The sequence below is a fragment of the Gopherus flavomarginatus genome, chromosome 7 (assembly GCF_025201925.1).
Source record: "Gopherus flavomarginatus isolate rGopFla2 chromosome 7, rGopFla2.mat.asm, whole genome shotgun sequence".
Taxonomy (NCBI): Eukaryota; Metazoa; Chordata; order Testudines; family Testudinidae; genus Gopherus; species Gopherus flavomarginatus.
The window spans coordinates 1,733,065-1,760,649 of NC_066623.1; the positions used below are offsets into that span (position 1 = coordinate 1,733,065).

The 27,585-nt window shown below is 58.7% G+C and overlaps 2 protein-coding genes across 4 annotated transcripts in view; one reads left to right on the top strand and one right to left on the bottom strand.

The window, feature by feature from the left end:
• Nucleotides 1-27,585, top strand: part of NOP16 (NOP16 nucleolar protein) — a 141,578-nt gene that overhangs the window by 84,092 nt on the left and 29,901 nt on the right. The gene's annotated exons all lie outside the window — the stretch shown is intronic.
• Nucleotides 1-27,585, bottom strand: part of CPLX2 (complexin 2) — a 73,521-nt gene that overhangs the window by 12,208 nt on the left and 33,728 nt on the right. Inside the window, exon 1 of one of the 3 annotated variants that reach the window (XM_050961815.1) lies at nucleotides 7,243-7,334. The exons of the other annotated variants lie outside the window; for them this stretch is intronic. The gene's annotated coding sequence lies outside the window, so the exon portion shown is untranslated. Of the gene's footprint in view, nucleotides 1-7,242; nucleotides 7,335-27,585 lie in introns of those variants that run through there. 3 annotated transcript variants of the gene reach the window in all.

The following is a 27,585-nucleotide window of genomic DNA, read 5'->3' on the forward strand; positions in this document are numbered from 1 at the left end:
GGCCTAGGACCCCACCGTGCTGGTGCTGTACAAGTGCAGAGTCTCTGCTCTGTCTGAACCAAACAAAGCCCCCCAGAACGTTGCTATACCTCCAACACCTCCCTGCTGCAGAAATAGTGTGGAATCTTCCTGACAGTCAGCAACTACTGGATGGGTGCAAACCCTGCGCTAGGAGTCACTGGACCAAAGTGAGAAAGGGGACACTGAGCACTGCATGAGGCTGCTGCACCGTCTCCCCAGGGAACGGGTGCAAGTCCCGTCGCTTGGGACATTTACCCCTAGGCTGACTGGAGCTCCAGCTACGGTGCTGTAGAGAACTGTACTGCACTGGTCCCTGGGAGATGGAGCTGATGGAACCCAACAGATCAATTCTGCAATTCTTGAGGCTCTGCTCCTGCACACCAGGCCGCAGCCTCCTGGAGTGGCTGCATTTCCAGATGTGGCTTTACAACAGTGAAATGCATGAGCTTGACTAGAGCTCCTTCCTCCCTGCACTCCGCCCTTCTGGAGAGACGCCCTCCCGGAGCGCCTTGCTCTAGGATGTGGGGTTAAGTGACTGGAAACAAGCAGTGATCTGATATCTCACGGGACAGCTGAATGTGCCCAGAACCATTGGACGTGAGCGCAGGCAGCATGGCAGTGATGCCAATGATTCATGCATGACAGATCTAACATTCAGATCAGCGCCTTCCTTTCTCTTTCAAAAGGACTCCGTGTTCCTAACTCCTCTTTGCGGAATCTCCAGAACCACGCAGGAGACCCTGGAGGAGCTCCAGCCCATTCCATTCAGTGATGATGGGCAGTTCCCATAGCAATGCCTAGACTTAAGGTTGCCTGATATGTTCCATCATAAGACCCTGTTTTCAGCTGCTTATAAATTTGACAAACTTTAACCATTTGGGCTGAATATTTCCTTGCTGGGGATCTGCTTTTCTGAATGTTTCAGCAAAAATGGTTCAGCCACTTCTCATAAGGAGATCAGGGGTAGCAGATTCTACAGATTCTAGACTGATTCTTGCCTGCATATTTATACCTGCCTCTGGAAATTCCCACCACATGCGTCTGACGAAGTGGGTATCCACCTATGAAAGCTCCTGCTCCATACATCTGTTAGTCTATAAAGTACCACAGGCCTCTTCGCTGCTTTTACAGATCCAGACTAACACGGCTCCCCCTCTGATGCTTGACACCCTGTTGTCAGGAACGTGCCTTTTGTCTTCCCCAGGAAAATCTGCCCAAAGTTGGCCAAGTTCTTAACTGCTGGAAATCGCTGTTCACACGAGCTGGGTAAAACCCTGTTGGAGTTCAGCAGCTAACTTCTCTGCAGAGTCCGTCTGCACTGAGCATGTTCCATCCCCTCGCAGCTTCTACATGCCAACAGGACTGCACACGCACTGTCCCCAGGGCTGAGCAGCTGCCAGGGAACCCTGCTAGGTGGCTGAAAGGGGGTGGAGCATGGCATGCCCTGGCCAGACAGTGGGCCGAATTCAGGAGCCCACTCCTATCAGAGTCAGTGGCAAGTGAAGTGCCCCTGCTTATGCCCAGCTCCTTATTTGCCTCAGTGTGTGACTCGAAGCACTGCTCATCCCTCCCGCTCTGCAGTCAGCAGACAGCTGGGAGAGGAGACTGCACTCTGCTGGGTTCTCAGAAGGTTGTTTCCATTGTAATGTGGAAGCCAGCTTGGCATTTTCCATTTCCTGGTGCACCCTGTGAGCCCCTGGATACGAAGGGCAAGTCTACACGGTAGCTTTGGCCAGCTCAGCGGTGTTGGCCAGGGGTGCGTGATGAGCTGGGATCCCTGATGGATGCAGCTGAGCTGGCAAAAGCTCTTTGTGTAGACACAGCTCTAGCTACAAAACTGCATTTTTGCCACCACAGCGTATTTTGCTTGAGGGGCTGATATAAGCTCTGCCAGCACAAACCACGGTATCAGCTGCCTCCAGGCTGGAGTGCTTTGCTGGTACAATATACCCGACTAGCTAACCTGGCAGAGGGCTCCTGGTATAGACCGTCCTGGCCAGCATATGTGGAGAACAGAGGGGATCCCGTCGGTTCTCAAACCCTGGACCTACACTGGCTCCTTGAACTGGAGGTCTGACACCGAGGTAAACACTAGAGGGCTGCACGGCCCCATTAGCCCTGCTGCTCTGGGGTGGGGCTTTACTGCAATTCCACCCAGTATCTATTCTACACGGGAACATCTGAGGCTGGAATGAAGCCTGCAGCTTTGGGGAGCATCCACGGAGGTTTGTCTCGAGCGGTGCTTCCAGCAGCCATGGGAGTGGGTGTTAAGTTTGCAGTCACACATTCGCACTCTTAGCATGGCTGGCCTGGGCGCTGGGGCCTGGCCCCTAGAACCTCTGGGGAACACGTGGGGTCTACACACACCAATTCCCTGCTCAGTCCTGCTGGCCTCGCAGCAGATTGAAACAGAAACAATTCCATCCGTCTTCCCTCTCCTACGGCAGGATCTCAGCCCAGCCCTGCTCCAGGGAGCCGAGCGGAGCAGGTGGTGATTGGTCACAGAGGGCCGTGCGAATGAAAAAGATTCAGACGGTCGGCTTAAACCCGTTCAATTACCAACGGCTCACCTTGCTAGTGGGGACCAGCCTGCATTTATATTGGTGCTCGCCTCCCAAGCCAGGCACCTGCTGGGCAGATCCCCTCACCTGTATCATCATTCACTAGCGCCAGTCCCAAACCTTTCTGGGTCCCTGCCTGTCGCTGCCGGAGGGCAGAGGGGGAGACCCCTTCACCCTCACTGCTTCAAACGCAAACACAGGACGGCCCCTGCAAACCACAGCAAGCCCCATGTTGGGGGGATGAGGGTTCTCCTGCTGCTCCCGGGGAAGCAGGCAGCCTCCCCACTCAATTGATTTTAGTGCTGCCTCATATGAATTAGCCACTGTAGTTTCTTGATAATGAAGTTCATTTTTGCAAGGCAGAGAACGCTGCTCGGGTCGAGGTCGTGGCAGCTAATGGCTCATTACCAGGATGCAAGCAGGCTCTCTGCTCAGTACGCAGCACCAGCCTTCTCCTCCCCACCGGGCCAGGCCCCGCTGTTCATGGAGCATTTGTAGTCAATTTGCATCTGCCCCTCATCTTTGATTTAATGCTGTGATCCAGCATCATCATAAGGAGGCTGGATTCCTTTAGCGAAAGCTGCAGTTACTAAAACACCACTTGGGAGAGTAGCTCTCCCCTCTCATATCTCGGCCCACCCCCCCGGCGATCCCAGCCTTCTGGGTGTGGAATTGGGGAGCAGAAAATTAAGTGGCATAATTTGGGGGGGGGGGACGTGGTGCCTGGGAGGGCTGTTCTCCGGAAAGCCCACACACTGGGGGGACGCCAGCTCCCTAGGGGAAGCAGGAGGTTCTGAATGAACGAGGTTTGGACAAGTGAGGCTGTTGGCAAATTGCCATAGACGCACAAGGAAGAGAAATCTTAGCAACAATCATAAATAACAGAATTGCAGGGGCTAGACAGGGGAAAGACCTATGACATCACCCAGCTGGTCTCCCTGCCAATGCAGGATTGATCTCAGTTGGCCATTTCCTGGAATAGGGTCCAATCTAGGTGGAGAACCCCCAGGCAATCGGACGTCTGCCACGTCCCCCAGGAAATGGTTCTGTGGCCTAACCCAGTGCTGTTGGTTACCGCGCCGGTGCTGGGGAGGATGAGGACAGTGGCAGTATTTACACAGTGCTGTGAGCTCAGTCAGCCCTGCCCCTGCCCCCCCTCATCACTGTGCCGGGGAGCCAGGCAGGCAAGAGGGTTTAGACAAACACGAGATTCTTGCACACAAGCTGCAGCTCCACACCGATTGCAAGGCCAGAAGGGATCATTGTGATTGTCTAGTCTGACCTCCTGCACAACACAGGCCAGAGACCTGCCCCAGGCTAGTTCCTAGAAAAACCTCCTGTCCAGATTTAACGACATTACGTGATGGAGAATCCACCAAGACCCTGGGGAAGTTCTTCCACTGGTTAATCACCCTCACGGTTACAAAGTTACACTGATTTCCAGTCTGGTGCACGCACCCCCTAGGCCGGGATCAGAGCCAGCCCAGATGAGTCCCAGCAAGCACACCCATGCACTCAGCCTGGTCTGTGTGCTCAACTCTCCCCTAGCCCTGAGGCTCTGCCCATTCCCTGGGCTCAGAGAGTCACCTTGCGCCTGGCCCAGATGCTGCAGCACCTTGGGGCTTGGAGGGATCCTGGCCCTGGAGACTCAGTGGATCACAAGGGGGAACAGGGTGCAGGGCAGGAGCTGGATTGCAGGGAGGACCCACAACCTCCGGCCTACCCCCTCCAGCCCTGGGCCCCTTGGGGAGCCCCTGTCCCCCCATTGCTCCTGCAGCAAAAAAGAAGACTGCTCAGCCTAGCCAGCCACTGCATCACTGCACCAGGCCCGAGATGGTGGGGATGGGCATGGCCATGCTCTCCCCATGGCCAGTGCCTGGCTGGAGTGGGCCACAGGGACTTCCCGTGGGGCAGTGGGGGAGGAGAGACTGGGGCCTAGAGGGCAGGGGTGGGTGCTGAGCCCTGAGACACAGACACCCCCCAGTGTAACAGGCTCATGCTGGTCTCCTAGAGCCCTCCCCCCGGGTCCCCAGTGACAGGGCAGATTGTCTCCCTTGTTATCAGATGCTGAGGGTGTGGAGCTGTGAGCGCACACGGATGGACAGATCTGGAGAGTCCAGCCTCTTGAGGGCCCCTTCCCAGCACTGCCCCAGGAAAAAGTCTCGTTCCGATTCTGCCTGGTGTCTGTGTGTCAAGGACGGCATGTGTGGGGCTTGCAGAGTGTGTGCAGTGGTGGGTCAGTGTGTACACACCCGTGTGCGTGCAGTGTTCATGTGTGCAGATGTCTGCATGGGGTGTGAGATAGGGGGTGTCCAAGGGCGCGGGGTGTGGCTGTGATTGCAGGGGGTCTGTGGGTCTGTACACAGGGAGGGGTGAGGTACCTGCTGTGTACAATGTGCTGCGGGGTGCACGTGCCGTGTCGGCGGATGGGCGAGGCGCCCAGGGTGTACAATGTGCTGCGGGGTGCACGTGCCGTGTCAACGGATGGGCGAAGCGCCCGGGGTGTACAATGTGCTGCGGGGTGCACGTGCCGTGTCAATGGATGGGCAAGGCGCCCGGGGTGTACAATGTGCTGCGGGGTGCACGTGCCGTGTCAACGGATGGGCGAAGCGCCCGGGGTGTACAATGTGCTGCGGGGCGGACGTGCTGTGTCGGTGGATGGGCGAGGCGCCCAGGGTGTACAATGTGCTGCAGGGTGCACGTGCCGTGTCAACGGATGGGCGAGGCGCCCGGGGTGTACAATGTGCTGCGGGGCGGACGTGCCGTGTTGGCGGATGGGCGAAGTGCCCGGGGTGTACAATGTGCCGCGGGGTGTACGTGCTGTGTCGGCGGATGGGCGAGGGGTCCGGGGTGTACAATGTGCCGCAGGGTGTACGTGCCGTATTGGCGGATGGGCGAGGTGCCCGGGGTGTACAATGTACCGCGGGGTGTACGTGCCGTGTTGGCGGATGGGCGAGGTGCCTGGGGTGTACAATGTGCTGCAGGGTGGACGTGCCGTGTCGGCGGATGGGCGAGGCACCTGGGGTGTACAATGTGCCACGGGGTGGATGTGCCGTGTCGGTGGACGGGCGGGGTGCCTGGGGTGTACAATGTGCTGCGGGGTGGACATGCCATGTCAGCGGATGGGCGAGGTGCCTGGGGTGTACAATGTGCTGCGGGGTGTACGTGCTGTGTCGGCGGATGGGCGAGGTGCCTGGGGTGTACAATGTGCTGCGGGGTGTACGTGCTGTGTCGGCGGATGGGCGAGGTGCCCCATGTGTACAATGTGCCACGGGGTGGACGTGCCGTTTTGGTGGACGGGCCAAGTGCCCGGGGTGTACAATGTGGGCGAGGTGTCCTGTGGGTGTTTGCTGTTTCCGGGTGTGTCTGTGAAGACACCCGGCAGAGGGGTGTCCCTAGCAGGGAATGTGAATGTGTATCTGATGTGGGGGCTCTAGCTGTGGGGATACCAGCTTGATGCGCTCCCTGCAAGATCTGGGTGTGGGAAGATGTGGGGTGCGGGGGGGGGGCGTGGGTGCCTTTCCCCCCACAGTGCTGACAGGGGATCCGAGCAGGGCCCAGCCATGGCCAGGGGAAGCCAAGCGCCGGCGGCGCGGGGAGCCCGTAGCCGCCCGGGGACAGAGGGTCCGGCAGGCTGAGGCAGCCCCCCAAGCGGTTTCTTGTGATTCAGCCGCCTGCAAGCGAGAAGAGCCGCCCAAGGCAAATACTGGCTGAGCGCAGCGAGCCACGGGTCTGCAGCCCGGCCGGAGCCGCCAGCCCCCTCGCGGCGCCGGGGAGACGGGCCGAGCCCCGGCGTGTGACGGCCGCAGCCCAGCCCAGGACAGGTCTGCCTCGCTGCCCCCCGAGGGGGGCGCCCCTGGGGAACGTGCCCGGATCTGTCTCCCTCCCACACGGGCAAGGGGGCCGGCACTGGAGAGGGAGCAGGTCGCCAGCCCAGGACGGGAACTCCCCGGGGGGCTCTGCGGCTCCCTAGTTCTGGCTGAGCCCCGCGTGCCCTGTGCCAGCCCCGCATCCGCAGGAGGCGCATTCCCCGGCTCGGCCCCCGCCTCGCGTGTGTCCCGGCCGCTGGCCGCAGCCGCGAGGAGACGGTGAGGGGCCGGCGTCGCTTCCCTGCTGCAGCGGGCAGGGGCCGGCGCGGGGACAGCGCTGCTGGGACACACAGCGGGACTTGCGCCGGCGCAGCGTGGCCCCGAGCTGACCCGGGCGGGCGAGCGAGCGGCTCGGGGGGATCAGTGGGATCCGGGGCTCGCTTTGCCAGTAGCCCGGGGCGCTGCCGGCGCATCCATGCGCTCGGAGGCAGCGCTCAGCGCCGTGCACAGCCCAGCGGGGCATACGGGGACCCCGGATCCCTCCCCTCCACCGCCGCGCCGAGGAGCCCCGCACCGGCCGCTCGGCTCCTGCCTGAGCCCGAGCGCGGACGGACGGCGCCCCGGGGCAGCCTCTGGCTTTGCGCTGGGGCGGGAGGATCGGGGCGCCCAGGTTTGCTCCCCTCGCGCCGAGAGCCGCGCTTCCTCCGCGCAAAAGTTCCTTCCCCTGCCAGCAGCAAGCGGCGGGCGGGGGCGGGGGGCTCCTCACCCCAGGGGCCCGTCCCCATGGCCCGGGGCGGGTGTGCCAAGCCCCGTCCCCTCCCGCCCCGGGGCTGCCCGCGGGACCCACTCACCCGGGACGCTCCAGCAGCCCGTGGCCGGCGGGGAGTGAGCGCTCCCCAGCCCTGCGCGCAGAGCCCGCCTCCCTCCGCTCCGCAGCCTGCCGGTGCCTCCCCCCAGCCCCTGACGCGCCTGCCTCTCCCCTTCCCGAGCGAGTGGGCAGCTCCCGGCTACCCCGCCAGCCCGGAGCGCCTCTGCCCAGCCCGGGGCCGGCCCCAGCGCGGCGGGAGATGGAGCCTACGGGGCTGCGCCCCAGCGCCCCGCCCGCCGGGCTGTTCCGCCGCCTCCACCTGCCCGTGGTCACCGGCCCCAGGGCAGCGGCAGCGCCGGGGCTGGATCACGCGCGGCCTCCGGCCGGGGCGGCTGCAGGGGTTGCAGGCGGGAGGGGAGGGCTCTGGCTGCTCGAGTTCACACGGGGGGAATCGGGAGTGACTCCAGGGGAGTCACCGGAGGTGACAGCGGGGTGGGGACCAGCCGGTCTCCGCGTTTTATTTCCGATCCCAGCGCACCCCCGTGTAAACACGCTGGAGAGAAACACGGACCCGCTGGATAATCATCCTGTGCGCGTGGCTCCGACTCCCTCTCTTCCCTCCAAAGCGAAGCAGAGCCCGGGAATTAACCCCCCTCCCCGGTTTCCACCCCCCCTTGCACTTTGCCTTTCCCCGTTTGCACAGCCGGGGAGTTCACACTGCAAACCAGCCTCAGACCAGAGCCGGGGGAGTCAGGACAGTGGAGGATCAGTGCTCTGTACTTACAAATGATTATAGCCAATCTCCCCAGCATCATGCTTTACCAGTGGAACTAGGGCTGGCTGGGAGGCCCAGCCTTCAGGCCTGCAGTGAGCCTGGCTCTGCTGTTGAGATGAGGCTAAGCAGTGAAGTAACCACAGGGGTTTGTGTCCCGGACTTAAAACACAACATCCTAACCTGGAAAGAATTAAAATGTCAAAGGCAGCAAATGTGTTGCCAAGCGGGGATTAGCTTCCCCCGCACCCTCGGGGCCTGCTGTGTCACCAGAGGCCAATTCATTGCCCTGTCACTGACAGAGAGCAAAGACTTTGTGACTGCAGCCAAGGTTAGGGGGCAACCTTTGCCCACCCACAAACCAGGTGACTGGTGGCGGAAGGCCTGGCAGGGGCTGTATCTGTTTGCATTTGCATCACCATGCGTGTGTGCGGCTCTGCATTTGTGCAGAGATGCCTGTACTTGAGGGTGCATCCCTCTGTGCACGTGTGTACTTGCGGGTATGGGCATGTCTCTGTGTGTGTACATATGCGCGTGTTTATAATGCATGTCTCTGGGTGTGCATTTGCGCATCTTGGCAGGCGTCTGTATGTGTGTGCGAAGGCACATTCGTGTGTGTGTGTGTGTATGTGTATATATACATATATTCCCCGCTACTATCATAACTTCACAAGCTTTTTCCAAACACCAGTAACCCAGCCTTGCAAAACTGTCATGAAAATTTACCAGCCCAAGCACCACATCTACTCACCCGCCTTTTGTCATGACTGAGGATAATGGGGTAAAATAGATATTTCACTCCCCCACAAAAAAATGTCTTGACTCAGCAAGTGGGTGAATAGAACGTGGCAGGAACCTTTCCGGGGAAGGGAGGTTTAGCAAAGGGCTTGCCTGGGAAATGGGGCTGCAGCTTTCACTGTGGAGCTGATTGCTTTGCCATAATATATGGACCCTTTGCAGACAGCGTGGCAATGCGTCTGTGTTAGGGGTGGATGAATGTTAACGGGGACTGAGTGCTAGGTGTGCCTATCAATCTGTGTGCTGTGTAGGTGTCACTATACTCATGTTGGAGTGTGTGTGACAGAGAGAGATTTCCAGGGATTTCTCTGTGGCAGAGAGATGGTGGTGCCTTGAGAGTACATGGGACAGTAAAGGAGGGTGTCATTGGGTGACATCACTGGGAGTTGTGGTTTCTTACACCACAGACAAATTTGGCCCTAGGAGTGTTGAAGACTGTCACGGAGTCATCGGGCGATGCTCTGGAACTGCTCCCCACCAGGCCAGTCAGGACTTTGGGGAGCCTCCTCTCTCTTGGAGCAGACTTGTTCAGGGCAAGAAGCTCACATGGCTTCACCTCCTGGGTCTCTCCTTGGAGCATTCAGCATCCTCTGCCCCTCCGTGCACTTCCCACAGCGAGTCGCCCCAGCGGGGTCCTGGGGAAGCCACAGGGTCCTGCACCCCCACTTTGCAGTCAGACGTGACTCTCAGCCAGCCAGTAACACAGAGGTTTATTCGATTACAGGAACAGGGTCTAAAACAGAGCTTGTAGGTACCACGAACCGGACCCCTCGGCCGGGTCCATTCTGGGGGGCAGTGAGCCAGACCCCCCCACGTCTGCACTTCACTCCTCATCCTCAGCCAGCTCCAGACTAACAAGCCCCTCCAGCCCCTCCTCTCTGCTCAGCTCCTTTCCCGGGGCCAGGAGGTCACCTGATCCCTTTGTCTCCAACACCTTCAGTTGGCACCTTTGCAGAGGGGGGGCCCAGGCCGTGAGTTGCTAGGAGACAGAGTGTCAGGCATTTAGGTGCACTGGCCCTTTGCTCTGCAGCAATCACACACCCTGATTCCACCACCTAGATACTTCAGAACTGCAGAGGGGACACTGAGGCACCAACGCAGTATTCAGAGGGAACAATAAGAACATTCCCAGTTTGCCACAAAGACTGAGCTAGCAGGAATTAAAATAAGGGCAGGAGGTGTCCCCTCTTTGATACCCTCTTGTGAAGTGTTACTTCTGGGACACTTCCCTTTGGCCCCCCGGGTGTAAGTTACCTGCCCCTCTTGCTCTAGAAACTACACACAACGCACAGTCCGAACCCCTGCCTTTGTTCAGCTTTAATAACACAGATGTGAAGGACAGAGCAGAGTTCACCTCGAAACTTTTTCCCTGCTTGGCTCTCGCTGGAGCTCCTCTCTCAGCACTGCTCAGCCCACACCCAACATCCTCTTTCTGAGCCACTGCCCTCACTGACCCCGCAGAGCCCCCCATTAGTAATTATGATCAGACCAGGGTCCTGTCAGACACACTGTAAGGAGATAAATTCCATCCCAGGGGAGCTTCCTTCAGTGGCCTGTCACACGCTGACACCCCCAGAGCACCCCCAGCTCGAGGCCAGTTACACCATACTGCCATGTACACCTGGTTTCCTCCCCGTTACATCACTGATAACATTTAGCCCAGAGACACCACTGGGAGCTGCTGCCCCTTTTCCGAGGCTGCACTTGGCCCTTGCAGCTCAGAGTGCCGGCCGAGGCAGCTTGCGTCTGAATGAAACAGTGGGCACCTGATACTCAGCCCTTCATTTCTTAGGAGGTGGCAAACAGATGTGTGGATCCCCCCACCCCCGCCCTCGGGTATGGCTTGGTGCAGCAGCATTGCATCTGTCCATGCAGCAGGTCCCAGTTCATTGTAGGGATCAAAACTGCACCTGCTCTGGTGCAGTGGCCCCATTGCTCCCAGCAAGCCAAGCCAACCCCCCTCCCTCACTGCAAAACATGCTGCCACGCTTGTCCAGACACACTCCGCACAGCTCACTTCTTCGCCCTGCTGGCCAGGTGTGACAGCATGCACGTGCCAGCAGCCAGCGTGAGGAACAGAGGTGCGCTGCCCCGGACCAGGGAGGAATGGCTGTCAAGGTTACCCGGTACCCAGTGGGTGCCGGAGGCTGGCAAGCTGTCCCGTTAGCCATGGTACGCTCAGGCCTGCTCACTACTCGGTTCTGTATCAGAGCCGGCGGTTCAGTCTGCTCAGCCTTTTGCTCAGTGCCTGATGCACACAGCTCAGTCACACGAGAGGCAGCGTCTCCCCAGTGGGCACTCGGGAAAGCCCTGGCTTCCCAGGGGGGGCTGGAGCTGTACCCTCTGGAGCTATTTGAAAAGAGAGGATTGTTAATGCGGGGGAGGGACTTCATGCGGTGCCGTCCCAGAGAGTCACTGAGCCGGGGCTAACTAGCTGGGCTCCCTGCACGGCCCAGCTGAGCTGTCAGAACGCGTCAGCCGAACGAAGGCTCCGGTCCTGCTGAACCGGGGTCAGAACATCGAGTGCGCAAAGGGAACGGGAGCCGCTCGGAGCTGGAGGAGCGGGAGGGTGCATCCATTCTGCAGACACAGAGGGGACCAGGAATCGCAGCAGCAGGTGCTAATCGCTGGTCCCCATGGGCGCTGACTTACAAGGACCTCCTTGCAGATTCCCAGGCACTTTGGGGGCTTGGCAGAAGTGGCACCCTCAATGCAGGGAGGGTTTCCGGCTTTTTCTGCTCTCCCTCCCTCCTCTGCCCCAGCCATGGGCTCCTCCTGCCCATCTGCTTTGCCAGGGGTGAGCTGGAGGGGCAGGTGGTGCTCAGAGGAAAGAGGCAGGGAGTATTACGTTGCCTGCTGCTGAAGTGCAGCCCATGGAGCTCTCCAGGGCAGGGGCTGTCTGCCCAGCACCCAGGCCAATGGGCCCCGACCCACCAGCCTCTTGTGCACAGAGCTACTGCCGGTGGGGACTTTCAGGTCCCATCGCGCAGTATAGCCAGCGCACGGCATGCTGGGACCTGTAGTTCCTGCCAGCTAGCTGCAAAGGGAGCCCTTGACTGGACAAAGGCCAGTTTGCCTCTGATCTACTTGTGCCATTGTGAAGGCTTGAGCGGGTACAGTTTTAACCCCAGAGGATGGACAGAGCGCCCGCTGGAGGGAACGTCTCTAAGCGGTGCTCAGCCAGCCAGAACCACTAACGCACAGGGAGAGATGTGACCAAATCGCAGATTTACCCATCTCGATAGAAGCAATGACCTGAGAGGCACTAAGACATTGAAACCAGTTGCAGATTGGGAGTGCACCAGGCCCTGGTAAGATAGGTGCTGCAATGCTGAGGAAGTGCTGGCGAAAGATGTGGCACGTTGTCCAGAATGGTCTAGGAAAGGGAGATCTGTCCTGAAGAGCAGAGAAGAGGAGTTATCTGCAAAATCCCCACCAAGAGGGATCAGGTTATTTGCCATAACTGCAGAGGCGGGACACTCCGGTCTACCTGCAAGTGTTTTGCATGAGCAGTTTGAATAGGATGAAAAGTGCTTTTGATTAAGTACCCAGGGAAGAACAGGCTGGATTTTGATTTGGTAGGTCGTGTTTGGACCAGAATTTTGCCTGGAGGAGACTTATTGAGATAGGCTTAGAATATGAGGAGGAGACTGTTAATTTGATAAAAGCTTTGTTGGACGAGTCTGTTGCTGGCTCAGGACCGAGAGCGGAGCCCCAGAAGGATGTCAAGTTGTTACTGAAAGGCAGGGTGTTTACTATCCCTACTTCTCTTCTGTGTTGTCGCAGACCCCGTGATGAGGAGAGCGACAGCTGCTGGCAAGGACACTGGGCAAGAGAGAAGCGGGGAGACAGATTCTGCAGATGCTCATTGCATCCCCTCTGATCCAGGTCTGGGACCGCTCAGAAGAAGGGATGAGCTGGGGCACTTGTGCCAGCTGTTGTCCCATCCCAGCCCCAGGGAGTGTCACAGGACAGTGGCTTTTCCAGCCAGGAGGCCACATTCCCTGGCTACCGTCAAGTCAGGAATTTGCTGCCTCTCTGATGGGGCCACGACCCTCAGCTCAGGGGCTGACGAGTGACATTTCAGGAGTTGTTTGGAAACCGTCCGTTGGCCTGTTCTTGCCCGGCAGATGAGTCACTGCCTTGAGTTTTTGTTTCAGCCCAAATGCTTCTAAATGGAGAAAATTTCCCATCTCTGGGCTTGTTGGTGCACGAAGATACTACGGTGATGGGCACACTAGAAACTTCTGCCATAGAGCGAGAGCTGCAGGAACATTTTTCAGCCCGGTGCTCAGCGGCAGGCCCAGAAGCCGATGCTTTATCTCAGGGTTTGGGATTGCAGGGGCTTAAGTAACTCGATGCACGTGTGCAAGGTGTGTGTGTGAGCACAGCAGGGCCGGCTCCAGGCACCAGCGCAGCAAGCAGGTGCCTGGTGCAGTCGAGGAGAAGGGGCGGCATGTCCAGCTCTTTGGCGGCAATTTGGTGGCAGGTCCCTCAGTCCCTCTGGGAGGGAAGGACCCGCCGCTGAATTGCTGCTGAAGAAGAAAGCGGCGCGGTGGAGCTGCCGCGATAGCGGCTTCTTTTTTTTTGCCGCTTGGGGCGGCAAAATGCTGGAGCTGGCCCTGGTGCACAGACAGCTGTGTGCATTGGCACACTCCCCTCCCCCCAGTACATGCGCGTGGGGGGGCTTGGCATGCCTGGGCCATGACCTGACCTCTGGGGCTCTCTTCAGCAAATGGCCTGAGTTGGTTCCAAGTGTTTTTCATTCTGGTGTCTGAGTCCTTCACACCCAGCTCCAGCCCTTTAGGGCTTGGGCTAGTGCAAGGCCCAAAGTCTGAAGGTCTCCAGGCTGGAGCATCAGGCCTGGACAGCTTTTGAGGATGAGCTTCCTGGCCGCTTGCTGACCTGTCCTGCGGACAGCCTGCCTGCTCTGCCGTGGGTCCCTAAACTCAAAGCTAGTGGGCCGCGTTCATCCTTGTGGTGCATAGAATGAAGCCAGGGAGGGCTCCGGTGCCCCTAGCTTGTCGGGCCCTGTGCTGCAGCAGAGCAGAGAGCTGCACGCCAGTAGAGACGCTGCCTGTCGCTTTTTCTGGGTTCAGTGCCCTGTGCCGGGGTAACGGCCCCTCGGAGGCCAGCAGCGCCTGCCCCAGGCAGCAGTTTCATTAGAAATACACAGAATAAATACTATTAAGTAAATTCAGGTGCTGAATTAATTCCAGCTGCCAGGCCTCCTGAGGGGCAGAACGGCTAATTGCTAAAAAGCAGCACGCTGGCAGAAGGCGGCTCCACTCTGCCCCATGCAGTGCCTGGTGCTTGCCAGGCAGCGGTACAGCACTCAAGCCCAGCTGGGGGCTGCTCCTGGGCTAACCCCATTATTAGTGGGTCATGGGTGCTCCGTAGGGTGAGGCATCCTGGCACTGCCAAGAGACAATGCAATCGCTTTATTCCTGCTCGGGCGCTGTAACATGTGTCTCCGACGCAGGCGGCTCAAAGCCAGGGAAGCAAAGCGTGAAATGCAATGAGGAGAGATGCCCCCACCCAACACCTGCCACATGGGGGTTTTGGAGGGAGCGCGGAGTTTAAAGTTGTGCCCCTCCCCGCCCCCGGGCTGTGCCCTGCAGTCTGACAGGGGTTTCCCTCTCCCCCTTGGCGTATGGGAGCTATACAGCACTTTCATGTGTCCACAAAGGTGCTAAAAACTGGGCCATGCCTCACTCTGTGCCCAGGTTCCCTTCTGCGCACCAGCGTGAGCGACACGGCCCGCGCCGGTGGAGCCAGCCAGGGCTCAGGTGGGGAAGGGAGCACCGCTGGGCAGGGGGGAAGCTGGCAGCTTTGCCTGGCTGGGGCTAACAGGAGCAGCCACCGTTGCACCATGTGGAACCTCAACTCACTGGTTTCAGGGCTGGAGCCGCCCTCCCCTCTGCCCAGTGATTCCAAACGGCCCCCAGGGGATTCTGGCACCTTCCTCTGTGCAGAGGGGCCTGTGGCTTCCCCCAGGGCAGCAGCTCCATCCCCACCCCCTGGGGCAGGCAGCCCATCTCCCCAGCAGGGGCCCCCGTGTCACAGCCATGCTGCCTAGGGCTGCGCCCGCGGCCGGGCTTTCTGATTATGATAATTATTGTTGTTCTCCCCACTCGGCTGCTTGTTGGGTGGGAAATTACAGGCCTCTTCTGTCTGGTGCTCCCTTCCCGCACCCATGCTAATCGCTGCCTTCCCCTTCTCCTGTGGGCCAAAGAGCGGGGAGAGTCTAGCGGGGGGGCATCCCCTAACTTGCAGGCTGTGCAATGGTGCACGGCCAGCCCCGTGCAGCACAGTCCCCTCCACCCGCCAGGGCTGCTGGTGGTGGCACTGCTCCCGGCTACCTGCCTTTCTGCTGCAAAATGCGCTGTGCTCCCCCTGTTTCCCCCTCACCCTCCCATGCAGGCAGGGATCTCAGTGATGGGCAGACAGGCCCGGGCACGTCTCTATCCGCTCCCCCCAGACATGGACAGATATCACCATTCCTGTTTTACAAATGAAGAAACCAAGGCATGGGGGAGGAGGGATTTTTTTCTCAAGGCCATGCAGTGAGTCAGTGGTAGGGCAGGGAACAGGATCCAGGAGCCCTGAGCAGTAGGTTGAGCCTCCTTCCAGGGCTAGACCTAGAGCTGGAAGTCCTGATCCCACACTCTCTGGTGATGGGTGAGGGCTCCCCTCGCGCCAAAGGCTCTCGCCGGCGGGGTCCCGGGGGGATTCAGACTCTCCTCACTTCCCTTCAGGAGCTACCCGGAGGGAGATACCACTGGCTTGGCTGCCATGGCACGCAACCATCTCAGTCTCAACCGACACAACTCCCGGCACTACCAAACGGCCAGGCGGCCGCCAGGAGAGCAGCTCCTGGAGGGAGGGAGAGCAGCTGGCGCCCGCAGAACCCAGCCCAGCCCAGAGCAGTGCTGGTCGGAGAGGGGAAATGCTTGTCTCTGCCTTCCATCGGGGCTCATGGCCCCATTCATCAGGTGCCACTAAGCCGTGGGGCCCACTGGCCTCCTTGCTAAGCTTGGGTGACCAGGCAGCATCAGCTTCCAAAAATGTCTCTCACCTCTAGCTGGCCAGGGAGGGTCGTCCCTTCCTCCTGGGTGAGCACGTGGCCACAGGGATCCCTGCGCTCCTTTGAGAGGGGGCAGAGCCCAAACCCAGGATGGTGCGCGAGAGCGGGGGACAAAGCTGCCCCTACCAGGGGAGCTGGCCGGGGGACAAGCTTCCAGCCCAGGTCAGGGGGACCTAGAAGCTGGCCAACTTCAGGAAATGTTGCAAAACCTTCCTCTTTGGAAACGCCTTTCTACCATGGATAACACTGCCATTAGGACCCTCCCTTTGAGTCCTGCACCCCGCTTACCCCCCAAAACAAAACACCAACCAGCCAACTGAAAAAACCCAACCACCCTACCCCAAGCTGACAAGAGAGACGTGCCAGAGACTCCAGGAAGTCCACTGGGTTACTGATTGTACATGGAAGGACCCCAGATACCATGGTGATGGGCGGCAGCATAAAGCCACAAGACAGATGGCTACAGGGTCCCCTCTCCACTGGTCACTCTGCTCTCTTGGCAGCTTGGTGTTCCCTTCGATTCCCTCTGTTTCTGGTTGCCAGACGCCAGTAGCCGCCCTCAACACCTTTCTGGAACCAGCTTGTGTGCTTCCTTTACACAGCGCACTGCCAGTAGAGGGAGCTCATGAGTGCCACACGCTGTTTTGCTGTAGGTCCTACACAAATGTATTGTTCTCAGCAATGGCAGCCCTGCTGGAGGAGGGTAAAATTCAGGTCTGTTGTGAGTGGGAGAATGGGAGGAAAAGAGATCAAGGAACCCCCTGCCCCTGTGCACCCACACAGGATCAGAGCGGATCAGGGAGCCAGTGCTCCTACGGGGGCTGGCCTAATGCATGAGGTGGCACTCCATGGCCCAAGGGGTCAGGCAGTCAGACGGGGGTACGGCTAAGTCCCTTTGGAAGCACATGGTGGGGGAGCACAGCTGTCTCCAGGTGACCCCGCCCCCCACTTCCTCCCAGCACGCTCAGCATTTGGCCAGGGTCTGGTTAGTCTAAGTGGGGTTTACTTCAAACCCCTCCTGATTCCTCAGGGCTGGACGGAGAAAAGTGTCCAGTCTCGTCTCGGCGCAGGGCCTGCCCGGGGCTGAACGGTGCCTGGCTACAAGTTACCTAGACAATGGCTCTGATTGCAGCCGCCACCGATTGCCATCCCCACTCCCTGCTGCAGCCAATGGTCCGTTCCTGTGTTAATTCTCATCAGCAGGAGAAATGGATTTAAAAGAAGGGGCCATTTAATCGGCAGGTAGCAGCTGTGTGCGCGCCAGCTGGAGAGGGGCCTCCACAATGCAGGCAGTTTGTTCCTGAAAGCCACCTGCCTTCGCCGGGCAGGTGTGTGTGAGGCTGCCTTTGTGAGGCTCTGTGTCAAGGGCTTTGTGTGTGCACACCTCTCCCTGGGTGTGCACACGTCTCTCCCTGGGTGTGTGTGCATATCTCTCCCACCGTGTGTGCACACCTCTCCATGGGGGTGTGTGCACACGCCTCTCCCACACATGCGTGTGCATGCCTCTCCCTGGGGGTGTGCGCACACGCCTCTCCCACCAATGCTCACATCTCTCCCTGCATGTGTGTGTCTGACATGGCTACAGCCGACTAACATGGGGTGGCTGGAGGAAGCTGGAATTCAGGACCTGTGAAATTCGGGAGGTTTCGTAGTGGGGTGGGGGAAGAGGCAGCAGCCGCTCAGCCTGCGAGACAGAGGATGGAGCAGTTCTGGAGCAGTGGCGTGTTCTGTGGCACCCCCCCCCCCAACCTGGCTGCACAGTGGGAGCCCCCCTAGCGCCCAGCCCCTGGCAACCTACACGGCTCCACAGCCCGGCTCTTCCTGAGCCCCTGGGGCTGGATTATCACAGCCCTGCAGCTGGCTCCTGCTGACGTCCCACCCGCTCGCCTGACATTTCATCTCAAACGGATCCATCTCCGGCCCCCTCCCTGGTCCTGGGGGCCCCTCCTCCCCCTCTCGCTGCTCACCATTCACCGCACTGACAATTAGCAGTGGAATGAGGTATCCGCTTGCCATCCCTGCCTGGCCCCCCGCAGTGCTGCCTGCTGGGGCTCTCCATCCACGCGGTGCCCAGGGAGATACACTGGGGCGCAGGCTGCAGAGCTAATGACCCCCTAGGAGGGACCGGCCGTGCCCCCAGAGAGCCCCAGGTGGACCCCTCAGCCGCCAGCCAGACTAGGGAAGTCACGGCCCGGCCTTCAGCTGCCCCAAGAGCAGCTGGGTTATTCCAGGCAGACGCTCGGACACTCGCCCACAGCCCGAGCACTCCCACATATGTTGCACACACAGGCATGCTCCTGGCCCCCTGCTCAGAGCCTCCTACCCCTGGACACCCCCACCCCTTGCACTGTGCTCTGCTGTTCCTCAGCGGCTCCCCCTCCTGCCATGAGCTCGGCCCCTGCCCATCCCTTCCTGCACCATAGCCAGGCTGCTGGGTGCCCTGCCCTCAGGGCCGGCGCTTCCATTTAGGAGACCTAGGTGGTCGCCTACGGCACCAGGATTTGGGGGGGGGGTGGCATTTTGCCGCCCTCAGCAGCAATTCGGTGGCGGGCGTCCTTCTGCGCTCCGGGTCTTCGGCAGCAATTCTGCGGCAGGTCCTTCACTTGCTCAGGGACCCGTCGCTGAAGTGCCCTGAAGACCAGGAGCGCGGAAGGACCCATCCACCGAATTGCCGCTGACCGGGAGCGCAGAAGGACCCCTGCCTGGGCGCCAAAAACCCTGGTGCCGCTTCTGCCTGCCCGGGAGCGGATAGCTGGGTAGGTTGATGCTGATCCGGTCCCAGCACTTATGGGGCTGCAGAGGCAGAGGCAGGGAGCCGAGGTGCGAGCGCTCCGGGGGGGCAGAGGGGAGCTCCGGCAGCCAGTGTTCCAGGAGTGGCTGGGGTGAGTGGGGGTGCAAGGTGTTGCAGGGGCCCTCGCCTAGCTAAGGCTGAGGCTTTGCCATTCATCGCCCTGGGCTCAGCTCCAAGGAGTCGCTGGCTGAGGAGGATGGACGGGAGGTCCCCGTCCCGCACTAGGTAAGGAGAGTGGCAAGGCAGGTGCAGTGGCTGGAGGAAGGAAGAGTCAAGCATTTTGGTTTTTTCATTCCTCCCCTCACCTGGGATACACCTGCCTGTCAGCCTGCCTTCCCTTGCCTGGCACACACCTGCCTGTCAGCCCTCTTTCCCCTGCCTGGCACACACCTGCTGTCAGCCCCTGCCTGGCATACACCTGCCTGTCAGCCCTATTTCCCCTGCCTGGCACACACCTACCTGCCAGCCTCTTCCTGGCACACACCTGCCTGTCAGCCTGCCTTCCCTTGCCTGGCACACACCTGCCCGTCAGCCCTCTTTCCCCTGCCTGGCACACACTTGCTGTCAGCCCCTGCCTGGCACACACCTGCCTGTCAGCCCTCTTTCCCCTGCCTGGCACACACCTACCTGCCAGCCTCTTCCTGGCACACACCTGCCTGTTAGCCTGCCTTCCCCTGCCTGGCACACACCTGCCTGTCAGCCCCCCTTCCCCCGTCTGGCACACACCTGCCTGTCAGCCCCCTTTCCCCTGCCTGGCACACATGTACCTGCCAGCTCCCCTTCCCCTGCTTGGCACACACCTACCTGCCAGCCCCCCTTCCCCTGCCTGGCACACACCTGCCTGCCAGCTCCCCTTCCTCCGCCTGGCATACATCTGCCTGCCAGCTCGCTTGCATTGGCCTCTCCCAGCATCATGCACTGTTTTCCATGTGCTTTATTTTGGGCAATGCTTTGGAGCATGGATCTGCAGGACCAGGCTCAGCTCCGATATGCAGCGCATCAGGGGATCTCCCCCCAGGGCATGCTGCTGCCTCGGGGAAATGCCCTGACCAGGAGACCAGCATGAGGGGACAATGGGGATGACTTTTGGTCCCAGCTCCCCACAACCCCTGCCCAGCATGGGGCAGAACTTGCCCAGGAAGGCCACGTCTGCCCCGGGACAGGCCTGGGTGGACGCCAGGCTCAGGACCCAGCCGGGACAAACAGCAGCATGGCCCAGGCCAGTGTGTTCACTGGATCCCTTGGGCAGGATCCGGAGCACGCAACAATCCCACATCCTCTGCACAGCACAGCTCACTCCTCCTGGCACCAGACCCAGCACACACCTCCCTGGGGAACCTTCCCTGACACCGCTGGCCAGGGGGCTGAGCTGGCTCCAGGGGTGTCTGCAATGGACTCAGAACCAAGTCCTCCACTGCTGCTGGTGCCCAGGGACTGTGTCCTGTGCCACTGTAGCATGCCTGGATGCACCATACCTCTGGCAACCTACACCCTGGCTGCACCAGCAGCCTCTGCCTAGTCTCCAGCCTGCATGCCCGCACGCAGTGCTGCTTCATTGACTAACCAGCATGGCTTGCCTGGCCTTTCAGGAGCTTTCCCAGAGAACAAGCTAATGGGCATGAAGGAGGCTGCATGCTCCAGGATGCTGCTGCTTCAGCTGGCACTGTAGGGCTGAGGGCCCAGTTAACGGTGCCAGGCAGTTACTGGGCTGGGTAGCTGACCCTCCCATGCACAGGCGCTCAGGGGCACTAGAGAGGGATCCTGCAAGCACCCAAATCACTCAGGTCAAGCATGTCTGGAGAGTCGCCTGCAATGTGCTCTCTCCTCAGTTTTCCCTCTCTTCAGTATCAGCTTCTCTGGGAACACGAGGACTGAATCTCAGCCACTCCGTGTAGGTGCAGGAAGTAGGGGGGTGGGGGGTGCTGCAGCACCCCCAGATTTTATATGGGGCTGCCAGCCCCACACACAGGGCTCCAGTCTCTGGCTTGGGTCCCAAAGGCTGGACCCATGGCCCAGCTGCTGGCTCTGCGCCAGGGTCCCTGCTCCTGGGCCTCTGCCTGGGCCTCCGCTCCCCAGCTCCGCAGGTGCTGGAGCCTGAGGGTTCAGTCTTGTAGCGGGTTGGGGGGGTCCTTTGGGGTCTGGAACACTGAAGGGGTTACTCCTGGGAGCCTGTTTAAAGGCCAGGGCATTGCACACACCCTGTAGATCCTCCACAGGGCGGCACAACTGTCAGGAACTTCCTCCTCAATTCACCTCCAGCGAGCGGAGCGGAGCCCCGATGCGAAGACACTTCCCTGTCTGAGCAGGAGCCAGGAGAGACACATCCAGTGTGACAGCCGGGCAGAAAGCTGAGCTTGCCAGGCCTCATCAGACCTCCCAATGTGGAGCAAGAGCCTGGTTTGCTTTGCGGGCACCAGATCAGAAAAGAGAGAACAGACACCCCTGCCCTCCCCCCCCAGCAAACAAGCCAAGCCCCAGGTCTCTGATATCTCGTCCCCGTGTCCTCTGGGGAAGGCAGGGGCTGGTGAGTGAGCTGCGATGCCCCCAGGGCACCGGCCCCTCATATCATCCTAGGGCTGAGTGGGTGTCACAGCTGAACTGCTCAAAGGACAGGAACAGGTGGGCTCAAAACTGGGTGATGGACTCAGGAGGGTTTTCCTGCCTTTGATCTCCCCTCTTTATTGCTCAGAACATTACGCCCCCCTGGCTCCCCTCAGCACAAACCACAAAGTGCTTCATCCATTTGGATGGGAGGCCAAACTGCCCCCAGGGGGTCCCATTGCGCTCTACCTGGGTGGCCGGCAGGTCCCCCTGCCTGGTAACTGGGCTGCGCCTTGCCTTAACCACTCCCAGTGTCGGTCTCAACCTTTCACTTGGAAGCAAAGAGCTTCTTTCTGCCATCGCAACATTCATTGGGCAAATCCTCAGCCGGCATAATTCATTAAGTGGAGCAACCTGGCCCTTGCTTTCCATTTTCTCACAGTCAGCCTCCAGATTCAGTCATTGGTGCATCCCAGGTGTGACATCGCAGAGTCCCTGGAGACCTTTCCTGGCCGTCCAGCTTTAGGGAACATGTCAGGTATTTGGCAAAGTCAAGCACTGACATACATACATCCTCCCCTCTGTGTGCACATAGGGTCAGCACTTACATACGTTCCCGTATTCTCCGAATAGACACGGGGCCAGATCCAAAGCCACTGCAGCCACTGGGTTTTTCTATGGATCAGGGCCCCAGAACTAAGAGGCAGATTCAGTGGCTAGCCGCTCTACCCCACTTCTACAAAGTAGTGTGAATCCGCCCAGTAACCCAGTAACTGCTCCCCGAGCAGCAATCACCCACCAGCTCACTGACGGGAAGGAAATGATTCCAGCAACCTATTGCTAGAAAAACAGCTTCAAGGTCTGTTCTAGCCACTCGCTGTAACGCGCGCCAGGCTGCTTTGTCCTTTCCCATTTGGCAAACACCGAGAGCTTCAAATGGGGCCCCGTCCCGTGGGAAAAACCCCGAGGTGATTGTGTAATGACAGACTCACAATGCAGATGCACCAGGGTTGTGTGTGTGTGTTAAGGTAGCACAGGGAACTTTAATGCTGGCATTTCCTAACTTCTGAGTGCTTGATTTTGTAAACTTGGTCTTTTAATGTCGTTTTTTGAATGTCTTATGCAAAATGTTAGAGATTCTAGCCCTCATGAATGCAACGAAAAGCTTGAAAAGATGACCCAAGGGTAACTGATGCTTACCATGGCCTGAACCAACAGCTCCAGAACGTGGGAAAAGCTACATTCATCTTAACTCTGAAACAAACCACCACTCAAATGGGGGAGGGGACACAGTGTGGGTCAGGACAAACAGGAGCCCCAGATTGCTTTGATTCAGCCCTACCTGCATGGCTACGGACCCAAACCCAGCAGCACTAAACTAGGGCACCATGAATGGGAAGTGAAATTGACTATAAACAAGATGTGAAACTGACCAGTCCAAGTTCCATTTTCCTAAGACAAGTGAAGTGTAAAGCACAAACTGCCCAGTGGTGAAAAGTATGAATAGATTTTAATCTTCTTGCTCGTTTAATGAGCTGAGGGGTCATCAGAAAGCCAGAGGAGGAACTGAGAGGCTTGAGGATTTCTCTCTTGACATTGTCCCTTTAACTTTTATGTTCTGCCAATATATTCGTCCCTGCCACCAGCATTGCTGAGGAGTCAGAGAAACTCCAGGGGCGAGAATGTGCATCGAACCCAACAAAGCCGAGGGGGCGCCGTGGCGATACAGCAGGAGCCAGCGCCACGCTTGCTACTTCACTCCTGTGTCAGAGCCAGGTGCAGAGGGGGAATCTTGGGCCAAATCTGGCCTGGTGTAACAATTCCAGTGAAGCTAATGGAGTTACACAAGGGATACCTTTGTCCCTGTGTGTTTATATAGGGCCTACAAAATTAAATTAAATTGACTAAATTGGGGCTCAAGGTTAAGGTCAGACATATTAACATTTTTGGGCTGGGGTGAGTGGCTTTTCAAACACGGAACTTGGAGGACCTTCCTCATCAGCCTGCCATGACCTTAATGCAAGTCCCGTTCAGGCCCTGAAATGCAGCCGCTCCTCTCCTGGGTGGACCAGCAGGATGGGGCCCAAAGCTAGCATCGCACAGCACAGACTGGGCTGGGCCAGCAGAGAGAACAGCCCTTGACCCCCCTGGCTAATGTCACACTTGTTCCCCCCCATGAGCGTGTGCGGACGCAGGAGGGTGAAACCACAAGACACAAACAGTCCTGCTGACTACAAATTTAACTCAAGGCTCTGCGGCGTGCTCAGCAGCCTGTTATGCCTTTCCTGAGCTTATCGGAGCGTTTGAAGGCTCAAGCAGTGTTCTCAGACGGTATTAAAGTGATTGCTTTCAGCGCACACAATTAGGGTTCTGCTGGGCTTTGACAACAGCAGCAGCTCCCCCCTCTCCACCGTGGCACCGTCTTCCAGTAGCCATGTCAAGGAGCGTTAGAGGAGGTTTACTTACTGCAGGGCTGAGGTGAGAGGAAAAGCAAGGAGCAGTGCTGCCTACAGGACGGAGCATGAGAGGCTGCGAACTCCTGAGTGCCCTGGCTTCGCTGCCGACTCTGGGTGACCACAGGCAAGAGGGTGCCTAGCCAGCTCCAGTGTGCCACGGGGGAGAGAGGGGCACAGGGAGCGTGCCCAGCCCTTGTGCACTTGTCCAGGGCTCAGGCATCATGCCCCATGGCAGCTCCTAGAACTAGATAAGTTCCTGGAGGATCAGTCCATCAATGGCTGTTAGCTTGGGATGGGGTCCCGAGCCTCTGTTTGCCAGAAGCTGGGAATGGGCGACAGGGGATAGATCACTTGATGATTCCCTGTTCTGTTCATTCCCTCTGGGGCATCTGGCATTGGCCACTGTCGGACGACAGGATACTGGGCTGGATGGACCTTTGGGCTGACCCAGTCTGGCCTCACCTATGGGGCCCAAGACGAACGTCCCTGCCAGGGATGGCCTCTCCCGAGGGTGTGGGGAAGGTGCTTTTCTCAGCACACCCAGACCCGGCAGGACACAGAGGAGAGAGCTGCAAAGGGCTCCCTGAAGAATGCCCAGGCCTGCTTCAAGCACAAGCCCCCAGGAACAGGGTCCCTGTGCATCCCTCCCAAAAGAGGGTTGTCCCTTTCCTGGGTTCTTGCCAAGCTGGATGAGGGCAACAGCCTCTTTGCTGGGAGCTGGGCCCAGGGACAACGGCGCTGCTCTCACCTTAGCTGTGCAGCCCTTGCTCCAGGCTGGCTCCTGCCTTCCCAGGAGAGGGGCTGACACTGATGAGAGGCTTTGCTGGTTCAGATCCAGGGTACGGGGCCAACTACAGGGCAGGAGCTGTTTGCAAACTCTGCATCTGGACTCTAATCCCCCCTCCTCCCTCCCGACGGGAGGCTGTTCAGCTCTGGCCAAGGTGGGGGTGGTGGCGGCTTAGGACCCAGCTGCAGGTTGAGAGCAAGTCAGGATCCGAGCAGCCACACACACTTGCCTGCCCTCAGGACCTGAATTTTTACCCTGTGTCAGGTATCTCCTGCGAAGCAGGTGAGACAGACAGACAGGCTGGAGGGCCACTCAGATGCTGAATTTAGTTTCACCCCTTATGCTGATGGCAGGAGGGATTTTCAAAAGCACCCGGGTTAGGAGCCCAAACCCCATGGAAAGTCAGTGGGAAATTCCTGTGCTCCTAACTCACCTAGGACCTTTGGAAAATCTCCCCTGTAACCCTTAAATACAAGCATCTTGCTGGTTCCAGTCCAGATAGCTCCATGGCCAGGAGGTCTCTGCCTCCCCCAAGCTCCCGTGCCGCCTCACTATTCCCCCCACCTCAAACCCCGCAGGGAGAATCTCGAGCCTCTGAACTTGCCCTGGTTCTTCAGGCCACTTCGATGCTGGTGGGCAGTGGTTTGTTAGAGCTGCCATAAAGTGAAGGCATCCGTAGCCAGAGCTGCCTTCACTCCAGCTGGGGCTGGTCAGCAGCGGGAGGGAGACGCAGACTCACTGCCTGGCACTTGTCCCCGCCGTGGTGTTAAGCAGATTTCATGACAGTAGAATAGTGAATTTCAAAGCTACTCCAGAGCCCAGCTGGGCCCGGACAAGCCAGATTTAGCCTTGGCGTCCTCCTTTGGCAACTGATTTGTTTTCCAGTGTGCTGGTTCCTAGGGGTATTTTTTAATAGACTTAAGTGGTGCCGACAAAGCACATGGAACATGCTAAACCAGAGAACAATCTGGTGAGTTTTGGAGGGAACCCAACAGCAGTAAAACAAAACAAAACAAACAACAAAACCCGACATCAAACTGCTCCCTCCCCCACACTGAGTCGCTGGAGAACAGCAATAATTGTCCCAGATCAAGGGGCCCTTTGAAAGCCATTTCCTGGTCTCTGCTCTGTGGCTGAGCCCTGCCGCAGGAATGCACATCATGCCTCGGCCTGGCCCGAGACCACTTCACACAGGATTCTGAGCACAGCTCTTCTCCCAAGGTCCCGCCGATGGAGAGATCCGGCTGCCTCTTACCAGCTGAAAGCTCTAAAAGCTGCTGTTTACTGGGGACTGCAACGAACGGGGCAGAGCTCAGCCCTGGATCAGGAGGGAGGAGGTTTAGAAAGGCTGGGCTGATACCTGCAGACACTAGTGCTGAGCTAAGGCGATGGCAGGAGAAGATGGATGTGCTCCCCCTGCCTTGGCCTGGAATTCAATCATCTCTGGGATCTGCTGAGTCACCCTTTGAAGAGCATGGAGAGGAGTTCATGAGGCTGAAAATGCATTCCTGGGAGGGGGCCTTCGGGAGCTGCTCAGCTTCTGGGGTTGGTGATCGTCATTAAAAGCCTCTGGAATCGCCTCCAGAGTATCTGAGCCAGGGCATCCTGGCATCCTGCAGGGACTCTCTTCTGCTGATGACAAAGGCAGGAGCGGGACCAGCCCAGACACCCTGGGGAGGCGTTGCGGTGGACTTTCCTGGCTACCTATCCCTGCTGTCCATCTATCCCTCCAGAGTTCTAGTTCCCACTCTGCATGTGGTGGAGGAAGCCTGGGGCACACTCAGCGACGCCTTGTGCTCCGACAGCTGTCCCATGTTCTGCCGCCTCTGCGGATCCTCTCCCTGCTCTCCACTGTAAGGGTGTGGGGCAGGGAATTCTGGCCTCTCCTTGGATTCTCTGTCTGCAGAGTACTCAGTGTGATGGGGCGTCCGCAACAGAAATATACAAGGGTTACAAGGGGCCAAATCCCCGCCAGCTGTAAATTGGTGCCACTGGAGTTCACAGCAGCAAGGAATTTGACCCCAAACCTTTCCTAATTTGGGACAACAATTGCCTTCAGCCGCTGTTTCCTGGAGTAACAGATCTTGAAAGAGACAATGTCAATTACATTACAACTGCCTCTGCCTGCTAGCATCAGCGTTCGAGGCCCTGGCGCCGCACAGACAGCTAGCGAGAGACAGTCCTTGCCCCAAACTGACATGGCAGGCGGAGGCTGGGAGGGAAAACAGAGGCAGAGAGGGAACTGATTTTCCCAGCTCACGCAGCCAGTTTCTGGGACAGCCAGGACTAGGCCAGGCCTCCTGCCAGCACCGTGCCCTACCCTGCGCCTGGAGATACGCTTGGGGATGGGGGAGGAGAGTCATGAGAAAATGGCCTGTTTTCGAACCAGCCCCAGCGCTGCCCCTGCGATTCCGTGTCCTCCCGCACAAGAGCCAGGGCGTGAAACTGACTCACAGGGCTTTGCCCACGAAACTGATCAAACTGCAGGACGCAAACCCACAGCGAGGCGGGGAAAAGCAAGGGAGGCTGCGAGCTGCTCGGCGGGAACGATCTGAGGGGTTATTAATAACACAGCCATGGGAGTTATTTTCAAGGAGGTTTTTCATCTTGACAGTGTTGCTTTGAAGGGAGCCCGTTTCTAAGTGCAAACCATTAGCGTGGGGTGGGCAGCTCAGACACCGGATCCCTTTTATTTCAGCAAAAGCATCAGGAAGAAAAACAAAGATTCCATCTGCAGATCAAAGGGCTGTTCCCCTCTTCCCCATTCTCCAAGCCTGCCACAAAGGGAGTGGCGCCCAGAGAGCGTTGTGGCAGGAACATGCGAGCACGGAGCTGATACCTGTCCCAGTGCCACGTGGGGGTCATTGCTAATATCACTGGAGATCGGAAGGCTTAATAAATCTCCTTCCTTTGGGCGTAAACTGGGCAGGAGGGTCCCATAACCCACCAACATGCCTTCCTGCAGCACAGCTACCCCCCTGCGCTGTGTGGGGGGAAACAAGGGCCCCCAACCTGCTGGCAGCTACGGGGATCCTGCCAGCGGGCTTCTGCTGATCAGCAGGCACGTTAGACCCCAGCCTGAGTGGTTGAGCACTGGGCTGGGACTCAGCAGATCTGGAGCCAGCTGGCGCCACAGACTCCCTCTGTGATCTTA